The 13,304-nt window shown below is 35.5% G+C and overlaps 1 long non-coding RNA gene across 1 annotated transcript in view; it reads left to right on the top strand.

Annotated features, from left to right (window-relative positions):
- Nucleotides 1-12,967, top strand: part of LOC113507053 — a 53,503-nt gene extending 40,536 nt beyond the window's left edge. The window contains exon 3 of the long non-coding RNA XR_003401790.1: nt 12,740-12,967. This is a non-coding gene — a long non-coding RNA (uncharacterized LOC113507053). The remainder of the gene's footprint in view (nt 1-12,739) is intronic.
- The last annotated feature ends 337 nt before the right edge of the window (nt 12,968-13,304 follow it).

Raw genomic sequence — 13,304 nt, forward strand, 5'->3', positions numbered from 1 at the left:
TACAGTATAGCGTTACACTACCCATTATGGGAATAATATGCGTGTTAAACACATAAATACTAATAAATAACTGTTCCAATAGCTATTAGTTTTCAATTACTTAATTGGTAATAATTAGTTGTGTGAGTGATGTCATGGTTTGTCCTGAGTATTGCTGTGACCTTTATAGTTAGATATTATTTTTCACTCACATTTTTAGATCCTCTCTATGTTTTCGCGTAAAGATAGATACCTAGAGTGTAGGATATTAGGTTAAATAATTAAGTCTCTCAATTCTAAAATCGCCAATATTATGCTTATTTGTCCCCGGATGGGAAAGTCATGAAATGGCTCCTCCCCGCTTTCGATTGAGCCGAAATTAGTGTTAGGCTTTTGGACTAAAACCTACCCATGTTCTTTCCATAGGTATCGACGCCACGCTAACCCTTTCGGACAATCCTGCCGGATGCCAAAAAGATTTCAAGATAAAGACATCAAATTAAAAGCAAATCTTTTACATTCTATTTAAGAAAAATAATCTAAAAACAACGACGATAATAAATTATCGGTTTCTTGTTTTGTAGATGATCACAAAACCTAAGACTAGCAAACAGGTATTCATATCACAACAGGGAGTCAATTACTAATAGAATTCCAAAGACTTCCTTCTAACTGTGACTATTACACATTCAAGCATACTCCTTTAGTCCGCATTCGATCTACAACCCACGCTGTTTATTGCCTGACATTAAAACATAATACTAAATTTTCTAAAACCCAGAGGCATTTTCAAATAATTCAAACAACTAGAGCCCATTCATTTTGATTGCATTGCAAATCTATTTCTCACACGTTTGAACGAGCGGGATGATAGGACTATGTAATAATTTTCAATTTACAGTTTGCGTACGGACGCGGTTACATAGGTTTAGATACACAATACTATAGATACATGGCGACAGTTTAAAATGGCCGAATTCTTAAATGTCAATTGGTTTGAAGTCTGGGTGACGCTTCGGAATAAATAAAGTTGAGGAAATCATTACCTACACATTGTTGACCTAACTGTGCTCTCTAAAGGTTACTATTTTATTGGAAAAAACTTGGATACGAATTATTTTATTAAATTATTAATACCGCGTTATTGCGGTCCAATGACGTCAGTGGTCGGTAAAAGGTACTGCAGGAGCTTGTATTTATTAAAGTTATCAAACTAACTGCACAATTCATAAAGAAAATCAACGCAATACACAGGATAGACTTTCGGTCTCCATCTTGAGGTAGTAGTAGGTCACCATTCCCTAGACCACGTTTGTCTCGTTCTACCTTTTTTCGGGTGTACAGACGCGATAGGCATTCGAGAATGTCTTAATTTAAGTTGACGCGTGAGTACGGTATATATGACGCAGTAAATTTAACGTGAAATAATAAAAAGAAACGTAAAGAAATAAATAAAAATATATCCGTCGCATCTTTACGCATTGAAATGAAAGAGATAGCGTGATTTAACCGCTAGTGATATTGATAACATAAGAGATATGTAATGTTTTATGTTTTAGTTTTGCCTTATAATTACTGGATAGTTACGACACGTTTAATTAAGCTTCAAGTCATAACCAGGTACCTAGCACGGGACTGACAACTCTTGAACTAAGACTTGCAGTTGTGGGAGCAAGATGGCGCTATATAGGACGTAGAACGCTGTCTCTTTTCCGCAATCAGTTATCTCAGTAATGAAATCGCTTAGTTTATTAATATTTAGTTTGATATTAAAACTGCTATGATTTGAAACTGTACGTTTTTAGTGCGGAAATACTGTAAATTTATTTATTGTGATGATAAGTTACAAATGTGTAGTGAGTATTCTGCCTTATGTTTTATGGTGACCATAATTTGGTTATAGGAAATACTAAATAGCTATACGTTCTGGACTTATAATTTCAATTTTTTATTAACTTTAGCTAGAAAAATGCCAAACAAATTATTTACGGAAAAGTTGACTTGAATTTTGCCGATGATGTGGCGAAATTATTAGTCACATCAAATCTGATGGAAACCAAGTAAGGATGCCATTGACGCGAAAATAAGTTTATTATCGTCTTAGCATAATAATTGAACTTATCAGTACAGAAACCTAAATTATTAAATTTCCTAACACATAACGTTCATAATTCCACAATCCGGTAACCAGGGTTAGGTAATCTACATTATTTAAATAAACCGCGTTGTTCAGCGTCCGCGGTAGGGTGACAACGCTCGCTGGCGCCGCACTTGAGCCAGTCTCACGTCGAGGACGAATCAAAACGTGCGATCTGTAATGGCGGGTGGCACTTGCATTGGTGGTAGAGTGGCGTTGATTTAGGTGGATGTGGGATTTTCCTTTTTTGGACATTTGATAGACATTTTACTGTATCAATTCATGTATTTGATCCTTTTTGTAAAGCAGGTAAATAAATAACGAAATGTGTGTCTTAACAAAAATCAAAGTAAGACTCTCTTACTTGTGTAATTTCTACGAGAGGATTCTCCTTTTCTTTTATATTTCATTTCCTTTAGATTCTAGTAAATTCCTTTTTCCTTTCAAAAAACACCAACCATCCTACCATTTTTGTAAACAAAGTATTTGTTCCAAAAATACAAAATCCTTCTAAGAGTTGTAGTTCAAACAGGGCTTTATCCTCTCAAGCCATAGATACCCTCGCCCTTAGGCGGTCTCCCTGCGAGGGGGGAGACAAGTACTCTGGAAGGGGAGGGTGGGGGGAGCCCTTTGTCTGCGCTCCGTCATTACTTTGTCAAAGGTCCTTGGCGAGGCGCGATTCTAAGCCACATGCGTGTTATCCTGAGAGAGAACCACACTACTTTGTAGTAGTGGTTTCGAAGGCTGAAAAACATTTTTATTTCACATTCCCCTCGGTTTTTATTTCTTTTTGTATCAGCTTATTATTTCACTGAAGTGAGGCGGTTGAGTCCCGCAATGAGAACCACTTCTAACGAATACCTTATTAAATTACTCAGTATTAGATTTTTCCTCAATTATCGCTACATTAAGTAGAGTAGATAGAAAAAAAATAACTATGTAACCTAAAACTATATACTTCGAAAGTTGTTCAATCTAAAACCAAATACATTAATCTATAACAAAAAAGAACTTCGCCAAAATAGATCAGGTTAATTAGATATAAAGTGCTACTCTAACGCGCCACCTATTGTTGCCTCCATCCATCTTCGCAAATAACCAATTACGTATAATCAAATAATTCCCCAGGAGTATAATTAGCTTTGAAATGGAGTGCAAGTTCAATCACCAGCAATCAATTACCGCATGGAGGACGGTACATGAACAGTTGTTCCCCAATGACCGCTAAACGCGGAGGCTTCAATCAATGAAGTCACAGGCATAACTGAATTACCGTACGAGGCGACAGACGGCAAAAACTTGCGCGGTAATGATGCACCAGGCAAGGAACAAGCGACGAGCGATCAAATGTTATCCAACCTTTTTGGTATAGTCTTTTTGGTTTTGTGAATTCCGGTTTTAAAAATGGTATCTTCAATGGCAACTAACATTATCAGCCAGTAGGATAGACTACTCGTACATTTCGACTAGAAAACTACCCGAGCTTGCTTCTTGAAAGAAAAAGAACAACAAGAGAAATCATTATTTTAACTACAAGTCTAGGTACCACATAATTAGTCACTAATATTACTCTTAGAAAATACAAAGATAATTTTCCTTGTATTCAAACCTCGTTAAAATAATAATGCTAAGTGACTTTGGGACGGAGTACCTTTTAAACAACAAATATGTAATGAAGGTAGAGGTTGAATTAAAAAAGGTTCGCGGTCGTTCCTAAGTGGCAATATAATCCAGTTCTAAATATAAATATTTTTGGATATTTAGCTCAAAGTTTATCTTTAGGGATTTGGAGTTTACATCTTTTGTTATTTTTCCTCATAGTGTTACTTGATCTTATTAAAAAAAACATAATTTTGCCGAGGCTTCCAAATTCGATCAAATAGAGTAAGAATTATGTCAACTTTTACGTTTTAAAACTTGCATCTTGTGACTTTAATTACTAAGAATAATAATATTTACATCATCCTTTCAATGCCTCATGATGTCCCTGATCTGGAAAACCAGTCACAGCCGGTGCTCAGGGTTCCTCACCCCACCTCCCAAATTAAGATTGCAATAGTCGAAACGACGCACAACATGGCATAAAATCCAATCACTGTTCAACAACTGCAAGAGATACACTTTAAGAGCACGGTTCTCCAGTAACTTCAACACGTTTAAACCTCGTTGGGGAAACCCGCTACCTTCTCCACCTTGGACATAATCCACGGACTTGCAAGAAATGGCCAACATGCGACATGCCGAGTATCGGTCAAGGGGCCAGACGACAGTTAGCGCTCATGAGTACCCGCGCTTTATGCTCAGCTGACTACTGACGCGTTATTATGAAGCTGGAAAAGTGGAAACGGTGCATGTGACCTTCATGCTCTTTATAAGGATCCTTTTAGCTCAAGGACAAGAACAGCGTCAAGAGATAAACAAGGACGCAATGACGCTTGCAGAATTTCTTAACTTAAAAGCTTTGAATGAAAAGAGTTTGCAACTGTTTGAAGTTCTGTCATAGACTTCTTCAACCAAAAAACGAGCAGCCTTTATCACATAGATACGTTGCTTGTTTGGTTAGCAGAATTTAAATTAATTAAGTGTAGGTTAAGTGTAAGTGTGATACTGCTAGATAAAGTTCTATATAATTCATTTATCGTGGCATATATAATATTCTAATCAAAGTTTGTTTTAAGAAAATACAACAATAGGTACCCACAACTGACCTGTCATGTCTATTTGGAAGATCAACAAACGTTTGGTATAGTACCAAGCAGTGCTACCTACGTAACATAAAATATTATAGCTGTCATAGAATTCTGATAGTTCATCGAATCGATGCTGACGCCGATCACTCGGGTTTTTGCTGGCGAGCATTCATTAATTATTCAAAGAAATTGCTTTCATCGAGAGTAGAGATGTCCAAGTAAATGTTGGATAAAAATATGAAGAGATTTATCGAAGTTTTCTGCAAATGTAGGATGGAATGAAACTTAGAAATAAAAATCTTTTTGCGAGAAAGTAATCTGGGAGCTCGATATCATATAACATACAACGTATAGATCGATTTGACAATCAAGCTTTAATTTGAGTGACAGTGACACACAAATGAAAGTTTAATACACTACGTCACCGTAAACTTGGTACCCACAAATGAAACCATGCGCAAAGATGAGTTAAATTGGCTAACCCAGATTTGAAAAATACATTTTTTAGATAAGATGAATTAACTAGGTTTTTGATTCGTATCCTATACATTAATTGATATTGTAGACATTGACAGATATACTCTCAAGTAATTTATCCGTTAATTAGCAACCAAATAAAGGTAATTAAACGAAATAACAATTACACAACGAAACCAGCGTAACAGAACGAGCGGAAAACACATTAATACTTCAAATATGTCTAATATTGATAGCTTTTGTATTTAATTGCCGAGAAAATGGTCAATACAAGGAAATAGGCGGCCAACACACCTGAACGGGCATTCAACATTATTTACCTCCGCAATTAATTCTGTTTGCCGCCTTACGGTGGCCGCAGACGATTGGAATAATCCATGACGATATGAAATATAAGTTCAGAAGACCAAGCTCAATCTACTGTATGATAAAACAAATGCGAATCTGCGAACTGAGAAAAATATGTAAATGAGTCTTGGTACGTCTTTAGTGTATCGTGGAGCTATGGAAAATTACTTAGTTTTCCATAATTCAGATCTAAGTTATTATGATTAGTTTAGACTACTAAATCTAAATTTTCTACTTCTTCTCAATCTGACAAAACATATGGAATTTTGGTATCTACAATGTTCATACCAACTCTTTTTTTAAGGTAGAGTCCGCAATTAAATCCGTGTATTCAAAAACTACCCCAAATTCTTCAACATCCTTCAATAGTAGTTCAAGTAAGGAACTAAAGCAGTTTCAGAAACTGAAGTAAAAATATGATCACTACCATATTCCCAAACTCCTCATAAAACATACTACAATAACAAAACCAACATACCATTGTTCCAAGATTCTCATACAAGTGAAATAAACAGAGAAAGGGAAATAAAACAGTGCGGTGTTACTTAGTAGCCAGTAAAACCGGTGAAGTCGTAAACCTAGTATGACCCAACCCTGTTATAGTACGATAGGGAAAAGTTCCCTTTCAATACAGCAGCAATAGTGATCTTGACCTTACCGACAATAAACTGGGACGGCAATAAAAACGGAAACAAGAACAAATCCCTATTGCCTTAGTTTTTAAGACTTGAGAGTTTCTAGAGTTATTAGTCATGTTCTCATCATTGCATACGTCACACAGGGTTATAATGTTGTAGAGCAATAAATGTGTTCGATTACAGCTGATTTTGACTTCATAATCAGCTGAGTGGTGAAAACACAATCTGTGCGAACTGTAGCGAGATCGATCCCCGTGTATGACAAATATTTTCCCATTGAAACCTATTGCGACAAAGATTTAATTACTTACGGCAGGATAAGGAAAACCAAACTAAAGCTTTAATTTGATTGTCAAGGTTGTTGAAATCAGTTCAGCAGTTTTGGAGATAAGGACGAAAAAAAATATATAGGAAGCATAGACTTCGGGTAGTCAAAATGAGAAATAATATAAGTATGATTAAAGATACTCACTCACCTTTACTGACAATTGTACCTTTCTGTCAAAAAATACTTAAAAGTAAAACACATTTACATTCATCTTGTACTTCTGATCTTTCTTCTCATTCTCGCGCTCTATATTTAAGCTCCCCATGACTGATTGAAGATTAAATAATTATCCGCGTAGCGCAGTAGGAGATGACTCGGGGCAACCCAAGTTATGCTAGTGTAGTTCCATCCCGCGGCGCTGTCTGCCTCATCATATCTGGAACTAATAATTTCACGTCTTAGAATATTGTGCTTGGCAACAAATGAGTTTTATAACCTAAGAGTCTTTATTCAATGGAAGGTCAAAGACCAGTTAGCTGTCATGGTTATGAATAAGGTTTTAATGTCAGTATTTGTTTGACAATAGAACTGACGGCTAACACCCTTTAAAAGACACAGCGGCATGTAAATATTTATTACCCATCCAAGACTTGACCTTGGTAGTTGGTAGATTAACCTCACAGCCTACCTAACCAGGTGGTCTGTGAGATTAAATCAAAGATAAGTCTGTAAGCTGTTTGTTTGTCGGCGACGTGACGCGGGTTCGATCCCCGCGCAGGAGATGCGTTTGTGTTATCTTTGAATGCATGTCCTGAGTTTCGGCGTCTTTGTTCATTTGACTTGAATGTTTGTGTGTTGAAGTGTTCAAGGTTTGTGCGACAGTATTTTTTTAATGTTTATCCAGGATATTCGTATACAGGGTTTTGTAAGTATACTACTTACCAATCCTACCCGCTTTGTTGATTTCACAATTTCTACAGAATACCATATTGAGTACGTAGAAAAACGATTACAGAAGCGAACTCTATACAATATTTAAGCTTAAGCTTAAAAGTGTTCGCTTTTCCGCGGTGCCTACTTAATAATTTGTTACTTCTTCACATTGTTACGTTAAATACGATCTTCAATCGTTGATTTGGAAAGTGATTGCCGCAGTAAAGAATTGAATATTTGATAGTGTGTGTTGCTAAGCAAACAAGTCACATGCACAGGACACCTTGACCAAGGACAAGCATTTCTAAATCACACAAACTCTTGTGATACGCGGAAATCGAACTCGCAACTTGTCGCGCTCAGAGGGGTTGTCTTGGTGACCTCAACCACTTAGCTAACCGTGCAGTAAAATTGTTATATTTCAAACTAAAATTACAAGCAAATTCCAAAAGATTCGCTTAACAATAACAGCCATACATCACACATCTTCTAACCGTACATTATACTAATTAACACATTACTTAGCTACAGAACTGCCTACCCTACTTCTTGTATCTAAGTCAGTTTCCCGTAAGCCGTATAAAAAGAGGCGCGCGTGCCCCGCATCGCCATAAACCGAAGATACGGTGTCTTATTGGTCTGGTGCTATATCATATTGGACCGTAAATGTCTTTAGCAACACGGTAATAAGATGAAGCTATTGTTGGATGTCAATATACTTTATAGTTCGGTTTTCAATCGCGGGATATATTGGGGAATGGGGAAACGGTTTGTATTATTATAATTATTTACGTAAGATTCATACTGATTTATTTAATAACGGTTTATGTAAGCAAATTTATTGGAATCGCTCGACTAGTTTCCGCCGTGTCTGCTCATGGTTAAGGACTCTGGTTGGATCCCAAAGTAGCAGCAAGTGATTAAAGGTTGTATCCAAAACTAGTGGGGCTATTGCGATAAATACGCGTGAGTTAACTATTATTAAATAACGAATTATAAAAGATTTGTTGTTTTCTTCTAAGCCACCAGGAGTTTGATTATCAATTTCATGAATATGGTAATTCGTGCCTGAGAAAGCAATAGCCCATACAGAGTGTAAAAATGGAAGTGAGACATAAAGAAAACAATATCTATACTCTAAAGACATTGTCTTGACATTCTATAACAATTTTTTTTTTTAATATATGTATTTGGTAACAAATCGATTATTTACTTAGAGGAAAACTTTACTCTTTAACTAAATAGTTACAAAACCACAAGAAATGAATGTAGTAAAAACAGTTGACCCTCTATAGTGATTGCTTACAAGGGTTACGAACAACCGATACGCTCCGATACATTTCGGCAAAAAGACGAGAAAAATGACCAAACTTCGATTTTCACGGTATGATATAATTTATTTGATGTATTTCTTTGTAAATATTTGTTTAAGTATATTTTTACCATTTGAGGTCAGTCAGAAAGAGTATTTTAAGAATTTCTGGTTCACGCTCAGATTTAACGAGAAGGTGCATCAGTTATCAGTAGCTTTTCCCCCAGGGCTAGTAACTTCCAAGGCAAAAGTGTGGGTCGAATATTTCTATCGTTTAAATTAGTTTCTATTGGAACAGATTTAGGTCTGATAGTTGTGGAATCATATACATATGTAATTTTACTTACATAGGGTAGATTAGAGAAAATATTCCAAAATGATAATTTAGGTGTTTCTATACAAAATTCAACTCTTATTTTTTTAAGTTTATTGTTGTACCATGTGTTGAAAATTTTTCCTTTAAGTATAGTTCCAGTCGAATCGCGTGACGGTCTTTAAATACAAGCAGGTTATCGATTGAGTTTCAAATGGCCGGATGTTTTTGAATTTTCAAAAGAAGAATTTTGAAATGTTTTAAAGGGCCACCAATTTCTTGTCATAAAAAAATCTAATTTTTTCAAATGGCTTATTTTCAGAATTATTTAAATTCAAACCCATTTATTTGCGTCTATTTCACGTAAGTGAATAACATGTTCATCAGGAAATTCAATCATACTTTAAATAAATATGGTGATGAAACAGAAATACTATCATAAACTATTCTACTAAAAGTTTAGAGAGTCATGAGACCAGGACAGTATGTTTTAATAAACGAGGAAACGGTTTAAATGGCAATAAACAGTCTGGCGACTCGGTTACAGGCGATTTGAGTTACATTACGTGTGAAAATGTCTGTCAATTAAACCATGGCGTGCTGGCGTAATAACATCCATTTGTGAGCAGTAAAAGTTGAGCTTTTTACTGTTTCAAATGGGCATTATACTTTTAATTATGTATGTGAATGTGAACACTATCATTCTGCTTAAATGCGTCTCCGTTGCTCGATAAATCCTTGATTCCTGCAGTTTGCCTTTACCAGAAACGTCTTGACTATCGGTAAACATGATATTCTTTTTAATCCTTTTTTTTTGTTTCAAGCTTAACAGACGTTTAATGAAGCAGATAAATTTAAAAGAGCCTAATATATTTCGGCGAACGCATGAAATAACAGCTAGAGACAATTAAATGTAGAAGTACTTGACCCGATGTATACAAGACCTATTGTTTGCAACTTGCATGATATCTTATTATTTTTAATTTTTTTTTTAATTTACAAAACAACATATGCATTCTGATCCATTTTGTCAAGAAAGCCTGCAGCGAATCAATCGTCTATTTTCTTTCCGCGCCAATCTTTTACCACATTTCCTAAACCCTGTTAACTTACAGAATCATCAATTGCATAAGTATCTATTGAAGTGCACACTGCACAACTACTTAAATCACTTGTTTTATTACGCACCTTGTCTACTAAATCATAAGGGCGTGGTTCTCACACTCCACCAAACAACTTGCATAACTGACAGTTAATCTGCTCTTTATTTCCTAGTCTCGTGGCGCCCCGCGGTTTCATCCACATTCCCGTTCTCGTGTCAATCAGGTGAAATATAGCCTGTGTTAGGTTAGGTACGTAACGGAAATATTGATTATCAGTGGCAAAATAACTTGTAAAATGGGTTTGGTGGGTTAGGCGTGAAAATGGAAGGCATACGCTATTGTTTAAATTTCCGATATTTTTTGAAGTAAAAGCTTTGAAGTGTTCTTAGGATTGGTGAGAAGTTGGCGACAGAGAAAGAGTTTTCAAAAACGACTCACTCATTACGGAATTCAATCCTTGTATCGCGGGGGTGTTCACAAAGTTCACAAAGACTAGCATTCGTGAATCACGTAAACGCTTGTTCTACGCGGGAATCAAACTCTCGCAGCACTTCATGAGTGTGGCGCGACAACCTCAACCACTTGGCTATATACTTACATTGAATTAAATTATTGATGTCTGAAGAGCAAAATAGTCATTTAAACTAACCAATAATAATCAAACATCAATCAATACAAAATTAACATCTCAGCTTCTTTAAATTTCACAACCAAAAACATTAAATTAGTTTATTATGTACTTAAACATCTAATTATTCTTTAATAAATCAACTTAACTAATAAACGTTTACACCAATAAATCTATAGATAAACAACATATTTACTTAAACAAAACCCGTTAGTATCCCATAGAAATAATTACAATTAATAATTGTATGCATTGAATGCTTTTGTGAATGCAAATTAGGTGTAATTCATTTGATTTGCATATAGAGGGTCGCCGGGCTGACCTCTGGCGGCAGTCGCTTGAACCACGAGATACGTCACAATGTTCACGACACAACAGATAAGGGGGAAGGCAGGATGTCTGAACAGATTTATTAGAAGCTTGGTGTGGTCATTGGAGACTGGTTCTGTGATTAGTTGTATAGTACATTATTATTAGTAAAACCTTACTAAGATTTCGTGTGTTATTGTGGTGTGCAAAATAAAATTGTCTTTCTATTCTATTATTTTTCTAAAAAAAGAGAAACAATATCTAACTAACTGACTATATTTTATTAAGTTTCCAAATACAGAAATAATTACTTTCTTCATCTGTGCTTCAAGATAACCTTTAGTAAATGACCCTTTTTATAATTGTAAAATAATAGAAATAATCTTTCCTAAAAAAACTGCCTCAATGCTGAGACATTTAGACAGATAACAGACACCCTCTACCAGGATTTCAAACCACCGAATTAAAAAGAACATATTCTTCTCTTTTTTGTTCCTCGCGATTAAACAAGAAACCCACTTTTTAAATTTAAAACAAACATGGAGCTTGCATATAAAACTGAAACAATTTATAAACGAACTAATCAACGTATGAAACAAACACCTAGTACTTATATCTGCATCCACAACGAAGTTACAAACAGCCTTCTAAATTCTCAGTATGAAGCAGACAGTTCTGACTGGCCTCCTACGCAAGCCGCAGTTTACAATCAGTAATTCCCAACGTCGGTTCATCTCCGAGCTTTACGGAAGCTATAGGTAGCTAGACGCACAAACAATTCTAATTCTATCACCAGTTGTTTATTGTTTTATGTGAAAGGAATATTTAATGCTTACACCTACGTGTTTGAATTGGTTTCGAAATTAGTGTCTGTAGATTTAGTAGATGTTATTTGTGCTGGATGTAACTAGGTCCTAATGTATCTAGTGTCGGTTTTTATAAATATTTAATTTTACTATGACTTTTATCTGAAACTAGCTGTTGGGCGCGACTTCGTCCGCGTGGTTAGAAGATATAAGTCATGATTTATACCTGCCCCATTTTTCCACATTTTCCATTGTATCTTCGCTCCTATTAGTCGCAGCATGATGGTATATAGCCTAAAACCATCCTCGACGAATGATCTATTCAATACAAAAATAAAATTCATTTGAACCAGTTGTTCCTGAGATTAGCGCGTTTAAACAAACAAACAAACTCTTTAGCTTTATATATTAGTAAGGATTAGTAAAGATATGACTAATAAAAATTGTCTTATTATGGCAGTATTTTTGGCACAGATAATGGCCATGGCCACAGGCCATGTTACCTGAAAATAAAATAAATTGAATTGCATTTAATAAACAAAAGAAAGAGGTATTTTCATTCGGACAGGCAAAGCTATCAAGCTTAATTTGGTGTTGGTTAGTAAACACAGTATCACAAAATATTAATAAAAAAATAAGGAATTATGATGTAGATACATAATCTACCTATATTTGTAGTTGTCACTGGTCTCCTTTTAGCTCTAATAAATTATTAACTGTTACCATTTTAAAGTAAATTCGTACTGTGTTTCTAAAGCATGTAACATTATGTTTATCCCTACGTATCTTTTGCTTCAGGTAAGGCGTGTCATGTACTGCATCCAGGCTGTCAAACGCGCACGCGCAGCGTATGCGCCGCGTGTTGTTACTATAAACGCTTCCGGGGTGAGTCGACCAAGAGCTGCGAATATTACAAATCACGCATGCCCCTTGGATGAGGTAGTTTTATGTAATGTTTTTGTCTTTAAGGTTGTAATTTTTTACTGTCATTTATTTATAACCTATTTGTCTGCTTGCTCTTTCTGTCCTTTTGGTCATCAATTTTATTTCTCATAATTAATGTAATAATAGACAGACTGTGCTCTAGACTCGAATCTAAGTTTTTTAAACGAACGTATTTTTCACACTCAATACTGAACTATAGCGAAATAACTAAACAACCTTTGTTTATTTCAGCCTACTAAAATTAAATCTAGAAACCCCAATCGCAGTTCTAACCTTTTTCAAATTCAATCCCTTTTTAGCCTGACCATAAAACGGGCACTTCCCAAGAAAGATATTGAATCGTTGTGCGTACGAGTCGTGTAGCACGCCTGCAATATATTACAGTTGCACGGTTAGTTCATGAGCAAAATGACAGATG

The sequence above is a fragment of the Trichoplusia ni genome, chromosome 2 (genome assembly GCF_003590095.1).
Source record: "Trichoplusia ni isolate ovarian cell line Hi5 chromosome 2, tn1, whole genome shotgun sequence".
In the NCBI taxonomy this organism is placed as follows: Eukaryota; Metazoa; Arthropoda; class Insecta; order Lepidoptera; family Noctuidae; genus Trichoplusia; species Trichoplusia ni.